We start from the raw sequence: 23742 nt of genomic DNA, 5'->3' as shown, positions 1-23742 counted from the left end.
CGTGTTCCTCAGCAGAAGACTAAGCAAGTGGAGGCTTAGTGGCTGCCACAAAATATAGGCTTGAAACAGGTATGAATGGTTGACAAGCCATGGCCTGTGAAATGCAAGGGGTCATGCTAGATAATCAGAAATGACTCTGTAGTATGGAAATGCATTAATTTATGATAACATTGCTCTTAGATTAGCCACAAGCCCCATCAGGTCATAGGATATGCTGAATAAACTTGACAAGTAATCAGAACATATGATTATTGGGTAAGATTCACAGTTGTTAGAAATGAACCAAAGATGTTCATACATGGTAATTGAAGAACTGGCTTTATGACACCAGATAATTAAAGCATTATCCATTTATCCTTTATGGCCAGTATATTATAGTTTATTTTTCAAATGCTTCAAGCTATTACATATGATGAGGAATTAATAATAAAAAAAGAAGTAAAGCAGTAAGATAATTCTACTGAGCCAAGTCTCATATATGTAATTGATGTTCATTTCATTACCAGGGGCCAAGTGTTGCTTGTTTCACTGACATGAATAGCCCCACTGATATAGTGCAAGTACATCAACGAAGTAGGGTACAGCCTCCAATGCTTATGTGGTATCCCAAGCTTGAAAAATATTGTACTAATTTTAATAGAAGATAAATTCTCAGGGACTGAAAAATATTGTTGTGACCCTGTTACTTTATAGAACTAAAAAATTAAACATCGTCCAGTATTTTGAGTGCAGGGACTTTAAAGCAACAGCCATTACTAGAAATCTTTACCAACACTTCTTAAAGAGTCTGCTAAAAACACTTGGAGCATAAAGTATTCACAGATAACTCCCATTATTCTTTGGCTGAAGAGAAGCCTTGTAAAGTAAGACCACTCCTGGAAGCTTTTAAATGACACTAAAGATGGTAACCAGTGTCCTTTTTGGAGAGAAGCATAAAGGTCTGGACTTGTTGTTGCTCTTGTTAAAATCTGATCCAGTTTCCTTGAAGATAAAACAAGACAAACTACATAAAAGCAGGAAAAAAATAAAAGATTGATGCTACGTCTCTCTCAGATAATGGCTCTTTCTTTCACCTGACTTTTTTTTAATAAGTTTGAGCACAGCACTCAGTTTTACAGGCTAGTCTGAGACTTGGCAGAATTGTTGCAGTATCAAACTCGATAAAGTGTTACTTGTCTAGGCTCAGAGAGATGGTCCTGGCTGGCAGATTCAGGCTTAAAAACAAAAATAGAAGGAATAAGCAGGGAAGATGAAACAACTACATGAGCAAAAAGGTGACAAGGGGAAATTAAAATCCTGTGTTCTGGATGATATATGTTAACAGAAGTTTAAAATCTGTGAACACAGCATGTAAGGTTCAAACAGAGCATGATGGTGAACACCAGGGCTGTGTGATCCCCACTGCTGTACAGAAATTTCCCAAGGGAACATATTAACTCTGTACTGAAAAGGATAACTGAAATCAAATCAACTGTCCAGGGTCACACCACAGAGACATCCTTCTTCTCTAAATTAAGTGAAGAGTATGAGATTATGAGTTACTTCATCCATCTGTAACTTGCAATAGCCTGTATTTCAAACCATGTGTCCCAGATCAGTGGAAAGCTAGCCTGAAGGAGGATCCATGTATCTTATGGAACCATTCTAAAAAATTTAATAATTACCTTTTCCCAAGGGTGTTCTCTGAAGCTGCAAATAGCAGTGACTGAAAGACATTGTAAAGTGTTCAGACTTGCAGGCACCTTCCAGAAATATCACAGGCTGTGTTTTTACGTCTGATTAAGAAAAAATCATGTTGTGCTCATTTTCTGATTTTCATAGTAGAATCCAAATGCGCTATTCAAATAGGGAAGGGAAAGAAAGTGAAAGCAGAAAGAAAAGGGAAGCAGAAAAGCAAGGATCTTAGACATGTTCTGCAGGTAGGCAAACTGAGGAGAACTTCATTTTCAGTGCTGTTTTTTATTCCTTGTCACTTAACTACCTGACTAAAATCAACCCAGTTTCAGAAATTCTGAGTTATCACCATTATCCCTAAATTTCAGTGATAGTTTTCCAAGATGAAGATCTCATTTGAAAAAGTAAAATCAAAGCCTAATTCTGTTGTATCTGCACATGGTGTGGCTGCTCTCAATGTCAGGAACCCGGCTCAGCCAGCTCTTTAATAGGCAGAGTTTTGCACTGTTAGTCAAAGATTCATATTTATGCTGAACTCCATAACCATATCCCCAGAATGCTTGGTGCTATGCTGAGTTAGAATGGAAATAGATGCTTTTCCTGCTGAGTACAGAAGTAAATCAAAAAGAAGCAATAAAATGAAAGCTTTCTTGCTGTCTAGCAAAGCTATTTCGTATTAAGAATTTAGTATATAAAACTGTAGTCATGTTGTGCAAAATGTTTGGTATACTTTGATAAGAAGCCAGTGGTAATGGCTTTCTTAAACAATTTAATTTATTTTATACCAATTGCAAGACCTAACAAAAGCACAAATTCTTGGCTTTGCATGTGTAAAAGAAAACATAATGAAAAGCTGCAAAAGACCCTGTGAGTTTGCCAGTATCTGAGCATGCACAAAGTATCCAGCAACAGCAAAGAGTCTAAGCAGAATGAGGGAAAGGATGAGTAGCTATAAGCAAGCAGAGTGTGGATACCAACAACATTAAAACTTGGTTAAACTTTATATGTGCACAGGGGCAACTGTCATCTGCAGCGCTCCTTCAAGACTTTTAAGAAAGAGTTTTGCCTTGCTGATGTGTTACACTCTGTCATGATAAACAACAAGCTAATGAACTTACAGTGATGAGTCTATCTGATCTCTCCACCTTTTCTAAAAAACAATAAGCCACAAGTGTCAGGCAAAGAGCTCAAAGGATGCCATCTCAGTAGTTACATGGTCACCAGACAAGAAGAAGAAGAAGAAAAAGAAGAACTAAGAACCGAAGCAGGAAGGAATTCGTGCCTCAAAGGTCTCATATCCCAAGGGCTCACTTCTGCAAAAATTCATGTAAAAAGAATTCTTTGGGGTTTTTTTAAAATAGCACCATTAGCTTCCATGTGCAGAACTTGATGTCAGGTATCTGGAGAGAGTTTTCCACTTCAAATCTCACTCTCTCCCTTCAGCAGATAACAGCCACCCACACAGAGGTTGCTCTATCCAGCTGCAGATCCAAGGGTGCAGGTGACCTGTTACCTAAACCCCAGCTCTGGTTCACTTGTTATTTATACAGTTATAAATCACGAGTAACAGAACAGAAGCACTGGTGAACACAGGAGGGAGTCAGATCACACCCTAATTTAGCATCAGTTTGTGGTGGTCATGATTCCTTTAGAACTTTCCATTTTATTTGTTATATTTATATCTGTCATTTTGGCATCTGAAAAGACAAGAGCTTTTTAGAAGAGCAGAGAATAATCTGAAGTAGCAGGGGACTTTTGCCTTCATGGTTTGAGGGATATAGCATTTAGAAAACCACCGTTATTCCTTAGGATCATAAACACAACACCCAGAGCAGTTTAGGAATGTGAAACACCCTTTTGTAGATCTGTCCTTCACTCTGACAGAGTGCAGTCACTCAAATCTTCAGACCTGTCTAGCAGTAAATGCCTCAGGCCCCTCATGAGCCCATGGACTAAACCACCTAAATTTTGATGTCATGATGTTTTCAGAGATTTAACTCAAGCTTATACTCCAAAAAGCCTTGTCTCACTTTCCTACAGGCCCAGTCTCCCAGTTACCTTCAAAGTAGACCTACCTCTTGGAAACATGTACCACAGAAAGCCTACTCCATTTTCCCTAACAGCTTAGAGCCCTGAACTATAGCAATGAGAGACTTGTAAACAAGTTTTTGCTGTGCCCAGGTTGGAACAAAACATTGGACCCAAAGGGGTCTCTTATCACTAGTCTATTAAGCACTTCCAGGCAAGGATTTCTAAAGCTCTGCTGAAGCTATTACACTTCACCAGAAAATTATTCTCTGGGCCAGAGAGGAAGGAAAAGTAAATGGCTGGGGAAGGATGATTCAAGACCATGCTCCAAGGGATAATGAATTCTTCAAGAGAATTAAAATAGCTTCAGCAAGAAAGATTTGTCATGAGAGCCTCAGTAGCATTCCTCCACCAACAGCAGCAAGACCCAGGGTTGAGTTTCTGAACACAGATTGAAACCCAAGTCTCTTAAAACCCATCAGACCTGTACAGCCAAACACTTACCTGTCCACCCTCTAAAGATCATAGGTTGCTTGTTCCCAGTAGCTTTAGATGTAAAGATTAATCTAATAACAACTACTAAATCAGGCTACAGAAGACCACAAAGAAGAGAAACAAAGGGGACAGCTGATCAGAAAGTCCGAAGGGGCTATAGCTGGGTGGTTCCGGATACGCCCAATGGGACATTAAAGACCAATGGGATTTTAAAGACCAATTTGTAGCTGCAGGAGTTTTGAGGCTTTCAACAATGCCAAAGCACTCAATTTAGGTACTTAAAGTGACTTTTAAGCTTCTAACCCCATTTATGATTCTAACCTGAAGAAATTTCTCCTGAGATCCTGTACCTCCTGTACCTCCCAGGCTTTTTTCCTTTATTTCCCAACCAGAAGTGACTTGTTAGGAGAAATAGACCAAAGATCTGACACTATGGGCCCATTCCAAATGAAAACCACTTTATGAATTCAGAATATGCTTATTCAGATGACTTATTGGACTATACCTAGACCTCATTTGATTGTTAAACGCTAATGAAGATCATTGCAGCACTCATTTAGAAACAAAATTTTTATAGCATTTGAAGATTGTTTGTAATCGCAGGACTAAATGGGTTGATCTTTTCTCCAACAGTTCAGCTACCAATTCGACAGAGGCAAGAAACAGCCTAAAGTGAATCAGTGGTTACCCCTTAGCACAACAGATGGGGATATGGCTCTGTGTGTCGGAACATCCAAGCTCCACTTCTCTCTCCTCAAGCAGAAGCTTATCCAGAAATTGTTAAATCTGCGTACAAAGCTGCCAAAGAGCTTTGGCTCCCTCTCCCTCTCTTTCTCTCTCCCACGGGTGTGGGATTAGCAGCATAGCTGCACAGTGACTTCTGCTTCCACCCGCCATGGAGAAAAATCTTTTAAAATGCTGTATCTCTGCTCCTCCCCTCTTGTGGAAGAAGTCATACCAGCTGCATATCCTGATGTCCCCTTGCTTACACCCCAGCGTCTAAAAGAAAGGGCAACAGGTGCAGGTCTAATTAACTGGCTGACAACATGCCTATTTCTCTCTAAAGAAAATGTGAACATCAAAACTGCTTTAAATAGAACTTTAGAGCAGAAATCCTTCAAGTTCACTGCAGAGCATTTAAACCAAAATTCAGCAAGGCTCAGGAGGGAGACGAAATCCAAGATATAGGCACGAGTTCTTTGAGGTCAACAGGCCTCTTAAGGACTTCAGGCTGTAATCCCCTACTGCACTTGGATCTATAATGGCTGAGTACAGTTCATGCCTACAAGAGTTGTCCATTTCCCCTTAACAGAGGGTCTGAGCTCTAAGCAGCAAGTCAGGGTGCAGTAGGCAACAAAGAGGCTAAGGTCTTGCTCCAAAGAAGAGACCTGAGGAAGTGTCAGAGTTTTTACTTTAAAATAAGCGATTTAGGTCTTACTGCCCTCCTAGGAAATACCTGCACTTTAGGGACTGTCCCAAGCACCACTCGGAGGTGCTCAGACTTCTAGCATAGGCTATGGAGGGAGTTAGGGACTACCACAAAGAAACACAATCCTTATACGTTGAGCAGAGAGCCAGCTCAGTGCACCTAAGAGACAACACTAGGTACAAGGTGCATCAGGTCTTTTTCTCAAGCATTCCCATGCTTCAGCCCCCACCAAAGCTGGCAGTAAGTGCCTAGCAGTTGCTCATGAAAGTATTTATTTTTCCTAAGACCCTACCATCAATGGTGGTGCAGGTGGTCACTATTTTGCTACAAGCCATCACGTAGGATCACTTGCCCAGCTAGCAGGAGACTAGAGTTCATTTCCTGGTTCCTCTGCCTCCTCTGAAGAAGCTCTTCTTTGCATGGCAGATACACAAATGATTCATTAGGCCACTCAGAGAGAGCAAGAGACAACAAGTGTTTAGTGAAGCTAGAACAGTTACTTTCTGGAGTGAACCTGGCTCCAGATCCTTGCTCTAAGGATAATGCATTAAATTATCACTGGATAAAATACAAGAACAGTCTCTGTAGTAGGGACTGCAATCAAGATATCCCCATTCCTGTTAAACACCTCTAACTATTAAAATTCATGTTGTCCTAGTTCTTGTACGATGGCCTTGGCCAGATTCATCCTCAGGGCATCTCAATCTGTTCCCTGTAACTGCATTGTTTAGGCACTGTCCTCTCTCGTGGCAAATGTGGATTCTAATTACCTCAGGGACTTACCCTGACAGATAAGTGTTCTGACTTGTCTGGTAGCAAACAAAATCAGGAGTGGTGTTAACCCCACTATATGACTGTCTATGTTCTGTGAGGGGCAGTTTCTGAGAATATACTTTCTAGGTGAAGTCCTCCAGCTAACACTGAGAAATAAGAAAAGAGTTTATGTCTTCCCATGGCATTAAGATTGGAGATAAGTAACGAACTCTTCAGCTCCGACAAGACCAAGATGTTCCTGGACAAGATCCATCTAACTTTTAGATGGATGGTTGGTTGGTTAGTTGGTTGGTTGTTGATTGGTTGGATAGATTAGATATATTGATAGATACATAGATACATAGATAGATCAATCATAAGGATGGAGCCTATCGAGTTAGGCAGAAGCTGAAGTTGAGAATGACCTTTTCAGATTAAGGCCTTCCAGACCCACCCAACTGCATGGCATTGGGGTAGCTTGGTTGTCTAGTATGACACCAGGAGTTTGGGAGAGGAAAAAAAGCTGAACATCATACTCCAGACAAATCACCTGATGACTGGACCAACCTTCCTCCTCTGGGGCAGATCCAAACCCATAACTCTGGGTCACAGCTTGAACTGTAGTTCTCTGGTTTCCATGCACAAATAGAAGATGTTGGAGAGAGAAAGCAACCTTCAGTGGGGTGGATTTTTTTTTGCCTTACTATAGTCCTGGCAGTAAATGACTCACCAGCCACCCTGCTGACAAACTGCAGCTCCCCAGGCATTCTTGGAACTGTTACAGTGACAAATCTGGTAGGGTCTTCAATCCACTTCAAAAAAGAGCATTTCTTTCACCTCACTTCATTCTGTCATCAGAAGACATTAACAAATGCTGCAGTCCACAGCCCACCTTCAGGCTAAACAGCAAAAAAAGCAGCTGTCCTGGTTTTAGAGACAATGATTTGCTGTTCTAATTCTTTATTTTACCTCATCCTCTTTATTAATCTACAGCAAAGTAGGGGGCATCTCCTCTGCCTTCTGTATCTGTGCAGAAGAATAGAGTGATTTGAGGAGGCAATGCATCTCACCTTGTCTCATAAAACCAAAACAGCTTCCATCTCTTCCTAAAATAAAAGTAGGGGGTACATCTTCTCATTAGGGTACTATCACTACTGTTAGCAGTGGTGCTTTTCTTCAAAGTCACCTTGCCCACCTCTTTAGAGAAAACTTCCAGACCCCTCTCTGCTCTCCCTGTTTCTGACCTCAAGCTACAAGGAACTAGCTGAGGTTAAGAACACCGGCTGGTTCATTTTTTTCCCTGTGGCCCTTAACAGTTTCTGTGAAGTTGAGTTCCCACTGTTAAAAGAGCCTTAATTGCCAGCCTACATTGGCAATCTCATTGTGGTCCCACCACAGCAGGTACTGGACTAATTACTACAGACTTTCACATAGGATTTGAGTCAGTTTATCTTTTTTAAAACATCTTTGTGTTGTTGCAAATCTTCAAATTACAAATAAGAAAAACACAATTCCACCCTTCACGTTCAGTCTGAAATTTCTGATTTATCTACAGATTATTTCACCAAAGGCCAAATTCCATGCTGGGGGAACCTGTTTCTCTTTCCACTTTGCTTGCATAAATTCCAGATCATACGAATTCAGTTTAAGTTGTCTTTATGCTAGAGACTGGCATCAGTCCCATTTTCTCCAAGTTTGTGCAAAACTGAAAGGAGAATTGGGCCTATATGAGATCCCATGCAGTGCTGAATAGGCATATGCTCTGTGGCATGGTCTGAAAAAATATTTTCAGTGACAACCCTGCCAAAACTTTTGGACAATAATGCTAGAAAGGTTCAGTTCTCTTTTCAGCCCAACTCCAATGCAACTTGAAAGAGACCACATAGCCCTCCAAAAACATCACCCAGTTTGTTGTAATTCCTAGAGATGCATATTTAAAATGTCAAGGCATGCAAGACTGCTTTTGTTATTTTTCCATTCTTCAAATTTTCCATGATCCCACATAGTTTCTCTGTAAAAGGTGCAAGGTGCTGAGTTCCTTGTTTGCAGTCACTAAGAAATAAAAAGCCACCAAAAAGGTTAGCTGGGCTACCAGGAAAATACAGAATATTGGTCCTAGTAGTAGACATCCTCTGGTATGAACAGTGCTTCTTTCTTGCTCGCATGGATGTTAGAAAGTCCAGTGAAGACCAGCTTTCTCACAAACTCATATTTAGCAGGACCAATTTCAATAACAACAATGAAGTTGGGTAGGTAGAACTTGGAGCAGAAATAAAAAATCATCTTTGCCTTTTATTAAGGGTTGTTCATTAACAACTGAGACCAAGGCCCTCACAGTTCCTGCCTCTTGTTCCCTGTGGACCCTGCATCACTCCAGATAGATACATATTTGTTTCAACAGTGCCATTCAGGCTGGAGGATCTACTTCTGTTCATATTATAAGGATTACTGCAGAAAGGCAAAGCCACACTTCTATCTGGGACTATCTGTGAAATAAGTCTTCGGCTCCCTTACCGGAAGCTTCAACATTTCAGTTGTATTGTTCATTTCTGCTGGTTCTGAGGGATTTCCACTGGGGAAAAAAAAAAAATCATCTATATTTCCATGTATTTATTTTAAGGAACCTCCATATAGGAAAAACTTAAAGGATCTTTACATTTTTCCACTACTATGAATAAAAGAAGATTGGGCCAAGGGAAGCAGGAATTGGAGCAGGAAAGAATAAGCCATGCTCAAAGCAGCTGCTCCAAGACAGAAACAAAACAGAAGACTTGTAGAGAGAGTGTGGGGCCAGCCAGTTATTAACCTACCACTTAATCACCACTGTATTTAATGGGTTAAGTCTGAATCCCTGGAGGAATCTGAACTACGTAGCTTAGGCTTTCGTGGTGAAGAATCTGAAAAACTTTGTCAAATAAATAAAAACCATGTTCAAATAGAAAACTAGCACCCAGTTTCAAAAAAGTGCCTTTTAGTTCATTGCTATAAAAGAATTGATGCGAAATACCTAGATAGATGCTGAAATGCCAGACTCCTTTCATCTGCTGCTGTCATTAGGCTAATTATAGTGGTTTCTGAACCTCTGTAGTTAAGCAAGTGACAGGGTTTCCATTATAAACCTAATTTTTAGAACTCATCAGTAAAAAAGCCCTGCTTTGGGCTAAACCTTACAAGTTTAAAAAAAAGTACAAGATTTTGCAGACATGGTAGGGGAAGTAAAAATGTAGCTAATCATTTTGATTTCACTATTTAAAAAATAATAATTAGTTACAAAATGTCTCCTCCACTGGATTTGCATCTAATGTTTTTGTTATATTTTTTTTCTACATAACCTAAACATGCACATTTCAATAAAAGGGACTGAATACATTTTAAAAGGTTTGAATATAATAGCTAGGGGAAAAAACAAACACACAGTTCATTCTAGTAGAAATAAAGAGATCATATTTCAAAAAAATGTTTAAGCTTACACAATGGACCTCAAAGGCTTCTACTATTTTTTAGATTTTGCATTTGAACCATTTGAAAATATCTCCCTAAGTGTTATTCCCAGCATATTTACAAGTATTTTTCACAAGGCAGTGTAATACAAATATGACAAATAGCCCTATCTGGCCATGCCTTCCAATATTGATATAATTTTCTGAAGTCAAAAAGCGCCAGCCTAAAACACCATTATCTAAATATATGCTGATGGCAGAGCCTTCTCAACAGCAAGGGCCAGGCTCAGAGAAATACAGTGAGGCACAAATCCACTGCTTGTAAAAAGAGATTTTGTGCCCAATGCTCCCTTAGTGGATTTAGCCCCTTTTTCATGTGTCATGAGCAAGCAACAGGCAACATATTTAGACTCATCTCTTACTCATCCCTTGTATGTTCCATCCTGAGCTGAAATTCAGTTATCATGTTGATGGGCACTAAATCAATGCTTGTAATCAATTCTGCAAGGCATTAAGCACTAACATATTTCTGACCAGCAATTCAGGAAAACAACACAGGACTACTTTTTAGTAAGATTATATCTTTGAAGGAACTGGATTGTAAAGTGTATGTTCACTAGTCCACAATTTCTGACTGCCCTAAAAATACGAGCAGTAAATATATTTTACTTGCTCTTCTTTTGTTCTACTTTACACTAAATTGTTCATTCTCTGTGGAAAAACTCAAAGTGACTCCTCCAAAGAATATTCATTTGCAACATCATTCAGCCTGTTCCTGAAATTCAAACTTCTATTAATCCCAGCAATCACATTACCCAAAGCATTCCTCTAGCAGCCTTCACTGAATGAACTGCTGCTCCTTGCAAAGAGAGTAATATTCTTTTAAAAAGTTATTAAAGGTCTCTATAAGCTAAAATAACATTAATTAGTAAGGATTCATCTGAATACAAATATACATTTGATTTTAAAGTATTATCTGTAAAGTATTATCTGTTTATCAGAAGTGTTTTGTGAAGGAAGATATGCTGAGCCTGGTGAGACTTCAATGATTTGATTCTATATATCTCAACAACTCTGTTGCTATCAGTCCTTATGGTACAATGTGGTGCTTATTTTATTTAAATAGCTTCATGAAGAGAAAACAGGACAAAAATACAGGACTGGACTAACAGTTCATTCATCACAAAGTTAAATAGTCTGAAAATCAGGGTTTACTTTTAATTGCAACACCAGCCCAGTATATGATTATGAGTGTTATTTGTGCATTAAATTATTTAATAATTATGCAAAAAGCCCTGAAATTATGCAAGTTTGAAGCTATTTTTCTTTAACCTTTGTCCATTATGTAAAGTAAGAAAAATTCTGGGCTTTGCGTATTTTGTCATATTTCCCGAAGACTGTAGGTTCTTTTTTTCATGCTAACATTAAAGTACAAAACATGAACAGATGTTACAAATAAACAGCCCACATTCATGTAATAAGCTGGGTACTTGCCTTTTCTTGGTGCCCAGTTGCCATTGCTTATTCCTTTGAGGGTTTTTATCTGAGTACTCTATGGACCTGTTTTCCATTATGAGCTGAAGAACTAAATCCTGAGTGACAGGTTTCTGTCCCACACTGGAACAGACTGATGTGACAGAAACCTTTCTGCTTTTTAAAGTTGTACTGAAAAATTCTGTTTTGTCTGAAGTATTTCCCATTCAACAAGCTCTCTCTGCATCTCCCTGGATTCTTTGTGACTTGCCAGGAGTAGGGATGTTTTGGCCAACAGCAGATCCATCTACCAGATCTGCAGAGCAACCAGGGACCTCAGAGCCCCTTTAGCTGGTCAAAGGTCCTGAAGTTCACTGCATAAGTGCAGCTCAGCTTTATATTAGACAGATATATAGTTTTGAGATTTGGTGCAATTCATCTTCGAGTCAAGTTAAAATAAAAACACATGGATGAAGATGGTAATTGTATTCTTGGCTGGTAGCTAATAGCAGGATATGGAACAAATTATACCGTTCTGAGACAGTTCATTGCTGTCATCCTTGGTGGTGATAATATGCTACTGTCCTGTCCCACAAACAGAGAAGTAAGGGTGCATGAGATATGTTGGAGAGAAGAGTTAGAGTTACAACATATCCGGTTAAAGATTTCCCCACAGGACACGCTTGTACTGGAAGATACCATATTCTATAATCCTGAGCTTTCTATGGGGAAATGCTGATTTCAACAAAAAATTCATTTTGACAAAGTAAAATAATCCAATGAAATCTCAAACTGAAATACATTTAACTCAATTTTCTTCTTGAAAACTTTATATTATAAAATAAATCCACTAGCAACATTCAAGTAAGAATTAAAAGGTATTTATTTTGCTGAAACAGAATCTCTCAAGTAATCCAGCACGCAATACATACAAAACTTTCACTCTAATAGAAATTTCAGAGTACGCTAGTTTTACAGCAGTTTGTAACAGCTTCTGAAACTGCACCCTTTCCCACAGTATAGGAATTTCCATTTTGCTCAGATCTACAATCTCTTCCTTGAAATAAGTAACATACACACATACCTTTCGTACAACTAATGAACATGACTGGAAGATCAAAATGAATACATTTGTCTTATAGGTGCCATCATTGTGTTCAAAACTCCAACAAGCCTCCAACAAATCTCCACTGTGCTAGGTGCATAACAAGCAGGGGGGAAGCAGTCATCCCCATAGCCATCTGCCAGCTTAAGAAAAGACACATCAGCAGAGTAAAACTAGCAGGAAGGGACTATGTGTTGAAGGTAAAAGCACAAAACTGAGTAGCTTTATTGCTCCAAATATAGAGAGTAAGAGAAGGGTAAAAAGGAAAATTAGACTATAGATTAACAAAAATTTGCAAGCTATGAAAAGGAAGAGTCTTGGATATAAAAACTACTCTTCCCATTTGTGCCAGGAGAGTTTGAACATTTTGGAAACATTAAGTGCAGAGGCAAAGAATCTGGAATGAGGCACTGGAAAGTGGAAAACAGAAAAATAAGTTGAAGGTAGGCAGAGCTGAGGAGGCAAGGGAGTGACCAAGAAACAGCAGGGTACTCACACATACTGCAAAACATCCGCCTGATCTCCTTTAATGCCAGAACAGAACTGTGTGTGTCAGGAGAAATTCACAGCAGGCAAGCGATCCAACAGTGAGCATTTAACTAGCACCTGTGCCATGTGCCTGTCCAGGAAGACTTCCTCTTCCATCTACATGGGCTGCCCAAAGTCAGAGTGTGTGTAAGCATACCGCATATATTCTCCCAAACCTGCTGTTTCCTGAACTGTGCCTGAGGTCTGGCTGGGAAGTGCTGGTTGATGCCAACCAAAGCATCCAGGGAGTACACAAACAATTGAACAACATAGGTAGTTGTGGACCAGTACCCAACCCCGCGTCATGGCCCTGTTATATTTGCTAGGCTGGTCACAGGCAATGAGAGAATATTTATTCCTGAAATGAAGCAGATGCCAACAAACTAGTAACAGACAAGTAACTGGAATGGGGATCCCCCAATGAGACACAGCCCCACCTGAAATGAGCCATAGGCCCAAAGGGTCCTATCTCTAGGAATCCTTCTGTACTTGTCATTTCAAATCATTTGACAATGATATAGCCAAAGATGAAGATACAGCCAAATATACTAGAGCTAAGTCTGAGCACTAAGGGATCTCTCTCATGGGGGCCATTTTAGAGACATAAAATGGTTCCTCTTTCCTCTTCAGTGGTGGTTACATTCTTACCAAATACATTAATTAGAAACCACAAATCTTGACTCATTTTAGTTTACGTGACTAACAGATTGGACACAAGATGGGTGACACCAATTCCAGCATATGAATATTTGCCACCTGGATCCACTCTATTTCTGATTTAAGTAGAGTTTTCAGTGACTGCAACTTCCGTATCTTTGACTCCGTAACCATGGAAACCAGCACTAATTATATGTATCACTAAGTTTTAAATGTATTCAAATTTAACACATTATTCCAAAAATATTGAGGTTGTTTTTCTTTTTTCTCTCTCACCTTAATATGTTGCAGTTTGCCTTCTGGCTTATTTGGCTTATAAGCGGTTCCACTCATAAAAAGATAAAAGTATGTAGGTGAAAATTACATTGATTTTCTTTTATGTAACCAAGAGGTAGAGTCATGTAAATGTTTGATCACACACTTCCTGCCACTGCTGTAATCAAATACGAGGGGTTACATTTCATGTTAAGGAGGTGACATATCCAAAAGTGAGAGAGAAAGCAGCAAAGTTCTGCCACTAACATTACAAAAGACCAATATCTCTGTGGAGCACCACAGTGATGGCTCATGGAAACAGGAATATGCAGGAAAGGAAACAAGGGAGAATGAACACCACACCTTTACCATTTTTCTTATTCCTGTATCATAACCCCTCAGCCACATGTCGAAGGAAAAGCCAAACTAAACCTTCGAGTAAAACTGTGTTCCCAAGACTTGCAACTGACCTTTTGGTTTAGTGAATTACAAAATCCATGTTTGCACTGTTTTATGAAATTCCATGACTAATATTTGAAAGATCCTGAACTTGCACATTCATCATTTAGTCCACTAAATGATCAGAGACACATTTGATCACTTCACACTTTTTTTCCCCAGCTGAATAGGCATCTCCCATAGTCAAAACGTGATGTGGAAGAACCAGAACAGTGAAAGGCTAGGGGTTTTGGACCAAAAGCCTTTCAGTTATCATCCTTTTTTTCCCATACCAACAGCTGAGTATGGAAAGGTAACTCTAGTACAAGAACTCCCAGGTGGATGACAATGAGCAAGGCTTGGACCAGAGCTTCTGGGTATGTACACAAGTAAGCTGAGCAGTGTCTGGGACTAACCCCAGGAAGCAGGACTCAATCATAGCAGTGTTAAATTGTGACGCATGTCCTCAGGATGGTTCTGGCCAGAACGAGCTAACAGTCTTCCAAACAATTCCCAGGCACAGCCCAGGAGCTGACACAGATCCAAGACCTTCCCCAGTATGTAGTTTGGAAGTGGCTACTTTATTTTGGAGACCAAAGGTATTTAATAACATGAACACAGGCCATTAGTACCAAAAAACAGACCCAAGTATGATTTATTAGTATGAAAGCGGCCTGTGAGCCAGAACGTTTAATCTGAAGCCCAGATGTGCTAGATCATACAGAGCATGAGGATCAGTTCTCTGTGATGTCTGGCTGCTGGTCTCCATCTATGTTTCACAAAACTTTCTCACAGTGGTATTGGTCAAACCTGAATTGAAGGGATGTCACAGGAGCCTGAGAAGGCTACTTCATCCTCCAGGGCTCTGTGTTCTCTGACTCTGACTAATTTAGTGTTCATTACCAGCCTGCTCTGGAAAAAAACTACCCATCCTTAGGGTCAACCAGGGACAGAAGGCATTCATATTTGTTTTGGTATTTAAGAGAGGTGATTAGTCTTCTTATGCTCCTTATCTAGTCAATGCAGGGACACAGATCCCTCCAAAAGGTGATTCAAGTGAACTGTTGAAATTCAGCTGCAGTAGAAGGCAATTCAGGACCCTCTATATAAAAAGAACCAGGGCAAAGTGAGCATCCTAACACAGGCTAACCTCAGGTGCCTCCCACCACTTCTGAATTCCTCAGAACATTTTAAGATAGAGTTAATCTTTGATCATTTATTAACCTAAATCAAATGCTTTGCATTTCATAATCAAACTTCAAGAAGAAACTGCTCCTTTAGGATGTCATCTCTAATAGATAAGAGAGAAAATAAAGAGTATCTTTAACAAGTAAAAGCCAAGCAAAAGTCTTCAGTTAAATGGCCACAGGTAAATCAGCTGTAACAAAATCTGATCTGCATAGAAGGTTATTGTTTAGTAACACCTGTGAAATCCAAGAAGAAAGAAATACCTGAGACTGTCAACTGAAAAGAAAAAAAAAACAAGATATTACTAAAGGTTTGCCTCCTTTTATCTTGCTCTGTTTCAGTGAAGTGACTTCAGAGATGGCTGTTATTTTCTGTCCGGTCTTGTGCCAACATTGTAAATCAAAGATTATTTTTACCCAACAACAAAATACCAAACTGATTACCTCTCATTTCAGGAAACTAGCAAATTTGAGAAGGAGCAGTAGATCCCCCTGGACTGAAGACACTAGGTAAAATATAGGCCTTTTCCTTCTTGTGCTATTGACTTGCTGACTTGCATTGAGATGCAACATTTATCCTTGGTTTACTTACATTTAACAGTAGCTTCCAAGATACTAAAATGTAGGCATTATAATGCATCCCCTGAATGCTACAGGAGCAATTTAGTAACCTCTGGGAAAGATATGTTAGGACCGCATAGACCACCTTATTTATATTGTAGTAGTCCCTATTGCTACTGGAAGTTTTGGAGACAAGCTGGTGCAGTCCATGTTCCAGGCTGGGCCAGGGATGATTTGTCCTTGGTGAGAGTCAGGGCACTGCACTGACATGTGAATGGGCTAATCAATTCCCAAATATACAAGCTGCCCTAATTAAAAAGCTGTAAAAACACAACACATTTTGAAATAACCTGAATTCTACATGGGGTAACAGTATTTGACATCACTGAATTTCCTCCCCACTTTGAGGGGCCAAATAAAGTGAATGGCCTGATGTTTTCCACTCAGCAGCTGTAGGATCTGATTTACTCTCAGTGTGTAGCTCTATGCAAACTCAATTAGACTCAAAAATTCCTCAACTTAAGAAAGAAACAACTGGGAAAAAAGTAGAATACATGTCTATACCATCACAGTTCGTGTGAGGAAGAGAAACAAGGAATGACTACCCACTGTTTCTTACTCTACAAAATTCAGAATCAGCTAATGAAGTTACCAGGTGATAAGCTGAGAATAAATGAAAAGAAGTTGTCCACCCCTGAGAAACACACACAAAGCAATAATTAATTTATACAACTCATTGCCACGGGATACTGTGGTTTATAATCACGTTCAAATAGGGATGAGAAAAATGCAGAGAGAATCCACCAAACACAAATGACCCAGAGACAGGATCTCCTTGAATACTGCTGTTTTACTTCTATACTTGCTCTAAGCGTTTGTTACCAGCCCATGACCAAGATAAGAGGCAGGACTTGTACCTGTGTAGTTGTGCTTATGGTTCTCTTAGCTTGTCTTGGTCACATCCTCAGTGCTTAAGAATGAGAACTGGATGTACTTACTACTGTCACTAAGGGGACTGCAAGGCAGTTTTGAAGATGCTTCCCCCTCAGTCAGTGGATCAAGGGGCTGATTATGCAAACCTATCCCTGAAATACTTCCAGATGACCACATATCCTCTGGTAAGTCCACTGCAAATGCTGTTATGTCATATCACAATGCCAAAGCTTACTTATTGCACTTAACAAAAAAAACCCTCCACTGGTGGTTATTTTGGCTATGTTTATTAAAGATTTTCTTCCATATTCCTAGATCACTGAAGTCCTAAACTCACCCTCTAACTGTTCTTCAAAAGATAGAGGGCAAGAGGGCAGGGGAATGGAGTGTGCCTCCTCTTCACTTAGTCAGCAGGTCTATCTCTTTAAAAAACAAGAAGCAACACAGTCACTGCTGTGTTGTTACTGGAAAATAACACTGACCTTTCATGAACTCTTCTAAGGTCCAGGATTTTCCTTTCAGATCTTTAGATTTTCAACAATTTATATGCTTTGCATTCAGCTATGCTTTTACAGAGAAGTTACTCAAATGATAGATTTAGTCAGAATAAATGATAACAGTCTCTGAAACTGAGGTTGCTCAGAAGGGTTTAATTCAGAAGGGTTTACCTTCTGAATTCCAGTTCCTCTATTTCCTGTTCACTACAGGATGAACTGGCTGCCCAGACTCACTGATATTAACTCAACTTCTGAACTCACCCCTAATTATCTCAAGAATATCTGACAGCCAACTGAGTGCAGAACTCATTGGTATTTCATCCTATTACAGGAGAAAGAAATAGGCCCATTGAACTGGCTTCTTTGTCTAAGCACAGCACTATTACATCTGCGTAAATTCCTATTTCCATCACCACAAAGCAAACATTGCTTTTGCATCAATAGGGTAGCAGCCATATTCTGCAGTGCAGTTCAGTACTTCATGCCATCATCTGCAATACGTCCTCCTATAAAAGCAAACTCGAGCCCACTCGTGCCTGAAACTCAATTTAGATAATGGAATCTTAACAATCCATCCCAGAAACTACCAGAATCCATTGTAATACAAGACTCTTTCAAGAAGGATTTATAGGTAGCAAGTCTTTGGTAGATGGTGGTGTTACCCATCTGTGAATTCCCATTGCTGTGCATAATTAGGAAGTATTTACATCGGCTACTGCATTTCACTGTTGTGATGCACTCAGAGGATGCCAAGCTACTGTATCATAAATCGTATTGTTGAAGCAGATGGAGCTCCTTGCTCAGTTAAAACTTACAGTTAGGCATAATTAGAGAAGCCTGTGCAGAATATTCTTTATTTCTTTAACAACTTATCAAGTTCTTTATATTGCAAAGCAATTCAGATGAGAGGTCTTTTGAAATGTGTTGCTAATAAGCATTTTTACACTGTATCTTGCAGACAGCTCAATCATTACGCACTGAATGATTATTTCCCACCCTTGTCCAGGCACAGTTACACTGCAATTTCCCTCCCTCTTTTCCTCTTCTAGAGAAATTACACAGCTGGCCATTTCTCAAGCAGTTTCCATTTAAGGATCTCAGAGCATTGCCACTACGAAGTATCACAATACTCCTTCAGGAGACTAACCTCATTAGCTTCTGAAAAAAATAAGTACAATGAGATTAATGTGAAGATATTTTAAAAGTTGCTAAAGGTTTGGTTACTTTTCTTTTTTAGCTCAAACTGGCCTCATTTTCAGAAGTGCAGGTCAGCCACAAACCCAAGCAGTGGAAACTGTGGATGCTTCGTATCTTAGTCAATTTAAAGGGCTCAAGTTGGGTCTGGGTTGGTACCCTGACTAAGTTGGTGTTGCAACTCAAACCTGCAGAACACCATTTTGTAATTCACGGTCATGGAGTGGGCTGGAGCATCCTAGATAGTGGGAAATCTGTTGAGTATTTTAAAATGTTAGGAAATCTAGTAAGGTCCCCACAAAGGATCAGTTTTGCCAGGCTTCAACACTTCACTTGGTCTGCTGGTTGCAGCTGAATCTTTGCAACACACCCCCAGCACTCAGGTGTAGGGGGTCTGGTGCAAGCCAACCCAAAAGGTCACTCCTTGCCTTCAGCAACAGAGCACAGCAACCAAGAGTCTTTCCAAACCAAGTGCTGGGGAGCAGGTGCAGAGGCACAGCTTCTGGTGGAAATCACCTCAGATCCTGCACAGCTAGCAATGATAAAACCCAGCTAAAATCAGCATTAAATGCAGAGTGGCCCTGGCTGCACTCCTGTTCTAAAAATATGATGCAGAGCCCTGAACTGGATCCAGAAGGATTTGTTATTAGTCTTGGGGAAGTGTTGGAAGCTGAGTCAGACAAACAAGCAGCATTTCTGGACTGATGAAGTGCTGTCCTCAGTTAAGAAGCTCTGCCAGATCCAAGCAAACTCTTCCTCTGTGGCACAGACAATCCCCTGCTTGGGTAAGGAGCATGGGCACTGGAGAGCCGATGCAGAGAGCTGGTGCTGTGGATATAGTCTTCTCCCTCGTCCAATCCATTCAGCACATCTAGATGAGGAACCTTCCCTCCAAACTGGGATCTCTGGTCCAACTTCCTCTCCCCCTCAGGCTCCTCTGCAGTTCAGCACACTTCCACCTTCACACGAGTCGGGGGAGACAGTCTCTCCAGAAGCACAGAACTGGTAGGAGTAACAGTGGCAATGTCCTTCTTTCCCCACCCAAAAACACCAAACGACATTTTAAGACAAATTGGGTCAGTGTTATAAGCAAGATTATAGGATACAGGCTGTTTCTCATCACATGTAAGCAAACCAGGGATTCTGAGCACACCATTGCATTTTCCATGACAAAACAAATATTTTGATGCTTCTGCTCTGGTAAACCCTTGAGGACCCATTTGCATTCAAAACAAAATTTCTTTCCATTTCATGCTTCTGAATATCCATACGTGGAGTTGAAGGAGATTCCTCCCTCCCCTCTTGGAATATCTAACAGAGCAACTAGAAAAGCTTCTGCCCAACACAGTCACAGCCCTCTTTCTCAGATGACCAGATCCAGTGGGCAACAAGTGCCCTCTAATAAGAGTCTTAGTTGCCAGGTTATTTCTCACATGAAAAACATTTTTTTCTTTCCTAGTGGAAGTAAACCAGTAGTTTGGAGTGTTTGCAGTTTGATAGGAGCACTCTCAAATCAATGATCTTCATTGCATACCCTCCTGAATCACCTCACTCACAGGTCTGTGCAGTGAGAGAAGATTACTCCAACAAGGCCAGCATCCCATAGAGGTATTAGACTAAGCTGGAAGTAAAAGGATAATAGGAGGGTAAAGCCCAGTCAAGCAATCAAAATGGACTTTGCACTCTGGTAATTCTCAATTTGCACTCTACCTGAATGAAATAGCAAGCTATGTAAAATATTTTAAGAACTGCTGGGAAGAACAAGCAGGTCAAACATGCAAGTGCACACAAGCTATCACCACAACCCACCATAATCATGCTCTTCCCATGCTTCTGCTGTGACCACCTGTGACTTGTTAGCTAGTCTTTTGGCATGGGAGAAATGCCAGTTTCTAGCTTCCCACCTTTGTTTCTTCTGACGTAACATATTCAGAAAGTTTTGTCACATACTACCATAGCCTTTAAATGCACATATTTTATCTGACTTACCACTCCTGACCCTTCCCCAAAGGGGTATGGCTTTCAATTTTGGGATATGCTTAGTGGCAAAATCATCTGCTGACAGAAAATGATGCATACAATGGTACTGAAGCATAGGGGAACAAAACAAAGCTAAGTGACCAGACAAAATCAACAGAGGTAATAAAAGAACAAGATGATTTACAGTGGAAGAAACAATAGCAACTTGTCAAACAGATATGTGAACTCATTACCCTCTCCTTAATCACAGTAAGGAGACTGTGAGGTCACGTATCAGTATTGCTAACTACTTCGAACGTCACCCTTTTATAATTCACTCAAGCCACAGATAACCTGTGTTCCAAAATCTCCAGAGGCTCGCACCATGGGCGTAGCACAACCAGCTATGAAACTCAAATTATCTGCCGTTCCAGTTCACACCCTTCTGAGCAATGGTTCTTTCATGTTCAGAGACTATGTATAGCAACTTCTCTCTTCCACCAAGGTGTCAGTCTATCTTCCAAAGATCCTCATTGCTCCTCTTCAGGAAGAAACATCTGTAAAATTATCTGTGCTGTGAGTACTCAGCACCCTGGTCTCTCTAATATAGTTGGTGACTATTGTCTTTTCATCTTTATAGCCTTTTCTTGCTATGGCACAATCAGAGGCCTTATCACAGACGGATTTCTCTCCCTGGTCACAGAGCTTCTTCCTATTCCAGTTCTCACAAGTTAACTACAAAGATTTCTCACACGTCACCCTTCTTTTTCTGGTGAAATATCTTGCCTCCCCATTGTGCAGGAGATGTGTACTTTGGTGTCTCTGCCTGCTCAAAACTCCTTCCTTCCCTTCACACTGTGCAATTATCTTTCACAAGCTGCTTTAAGCTTTGCAGCAAGCTTAAGAGCTGAAAATCTCACCAAACATCACTGAAGAACTGCTTCCTCCAGTGTGAAAAGCTCATAAATGTCACTATGTGTATTGTTATCTGCACATCTCCCTCCTGTCTCCACCTCCTAAATAATCCCCCCACCTCTGGGACAGGAGAAGATGCTTAACTTCTAGAGCCAAAACCTGATTGCCGCTAGTGTCAAATTAGCAGTAGAGACTGCATCCTGTTGAGTTTTTAAACTTTCAAAAGCTGTGTCCCACCATACCTTCTGTCTTTTGAAATGAATTCTCACCATTCACCCCATCAGCATGTCTCATCAATTCGTTTTAACAAGTTAAAGCCGTTCTTGTTTCTCCTTTATCCCCTCATGGCAAAGCTCCTTGCTCCAAAAACTACAGGCACATTTGCTCCTTATGCGTTATAATTTCAAGGTCTTTACAAGGGCAATTATAAATTTTCTTTGATCTATACAGCACCAAGCACAGCAGTTCCTAACTTTGCACATCACTAAGCACTGCATAGTGTAAGTCAAGTCAAATAATAAATAGAGCTATCAGTATTTAACTTATTGATCATTTCCCTGGGGCCCTCAACATACTTCTCAAAAACTCTTGCTTAGAGGTTCCTTCACCATGAAGAAAGCTCATCCATTTGATCAACTCATTTTTTTAGACTCTTCTGTGGTGTGACCTGCAAAACACTAAAATGATACCTCTATATAAGGTTCATCATCTCTGAATGCAAGTCCCTCTGCCTTTTCACTCCCTTTCAGATCAAGATCATTGAAGTGGAGACACCCTAATATAATATCTTTATACTTTTCACAGAATCACAAAATCATGAAGGTAGGAAAAGACCTTGTAGGTCATCCAGTCCAACCATTTTCTCACCAGTCATTTCAAGTTCAATTAGTGAAAGAGAAGAGGGTACAGTACTGACACGCAGGACAGACTTGATTAGGGTCTCCTCACTTTTTTTGCCCCCAGAAAGTCTGTGCTCTAGAAAAAGTAAGCAAGAAAGAGACCTTAAAGGAGAGGCCTTGCAAGAGGCTGTAGAGGTAAAATATACACAAAATGCACGTGTCACAACATAAGTTTATCACGGACTAAGTGAAAACCGAGATGAAAAGGACTTTATGAGGTCACTTAGTCCATCAAGTCAAGGTCACATACACTTAACCCATCCCTTTCTTTCCATTTTCCAGCACATACAGTAGGGGCTGAAAAGACCAGTCAAATCTGGCAAATCAATAAATGGTTACAGGACTGAGTCCACAGCCAGGGGTTTGGCTACTTAGATCATGGGACTTGTTTTGAGAAACCTGGCCTATGGGGGGTTCATGGGGTCCACCTGTCAGAGAAGGGGAAGAGCATCTTCAGTCATAGGCTTGTCAAGCTGGTGAAGGGGCTTTTAAGATAAAATTGCTGGGTAAGGGGAACCTCAATGTCCTGGGTTTGAGTGAGTGACCAGGGTTTTTGGAGCGGAGGAGGGGGCTACAGCAGTGGCCCCCTGTGAGAAGCTTCTCGAAGATCTCCCAGCTCCAAGTCAGACCCACTTCTGCACCAAGGCCAAGCCAATTAACTGTGCCTCTACGATAATGTATTTAAGAAGGGGAATCTGGGAGGAGGAGTTGGAGTTGTGAGGAGGAGTTGAGAGGAGAACATCTGTTCGAACAGTCAGGTCAGTGGAAGAAAGGAGAAGAAGAGGGAGGTGCACCGGTGCAGAGGCCCCTGTATCCCATGGTGAGACAGCAGAGGCCACCCCGCCCCTGCCACCCCTGGAGGTCTACGGTGGAGCAGATGCTGATCTGCAGCCTATGGAGGACCCCACACTGGAGCAGGTGACTGCACCCAAAGAAGGCCAGGACTCTGTGGGGGGAAGAAGCCCCCGCTGTTGTAGTTCCGTGCTGGGAGGACTGCAGCATGTGGGGGTGACCCATGCTGGAGCAGATAGGGAAACACTGCAGCCCATGGGAGGGACTCATATTGGAGAAAGTTTGTGGAGGACTCTCTCCTGTGAGAGGGGAACTGTGCTGGAACAAGGGAAGAATGCCAGAAGTTCCCCCACTCCCCAAGGTGGAAGAAGTGGGGGATGGACTGCACACCCCATTCCTCCCCCCTGTGCCACTGGAGGAGAGGAGGTAGAGATATCAGGAGCAAAGCTGAACCTGGGAAGAAGGGAAAGTTGGGGGAAATGTTTTTAAGATGTGGTTATACTTCTCACTGTCCTACTCTGCTTGTTAAG

Source organism: Strix uralensis, chromosome 1 (genome assembly GCF_047716275.1).
Source record: "Strix uralensis isolate ZFMK-TIS-50842 chromosome 1, bStrUra1, whole genome shotgun sequence".
Lineage (NCBI taxonomy): Eukaryota > Metazoa > Chordata > Aves > Strigiformes > Strigidae > Strix > Strix uralensis.
Note: the sequence above shows the minus strand (reverse complement) of the source record.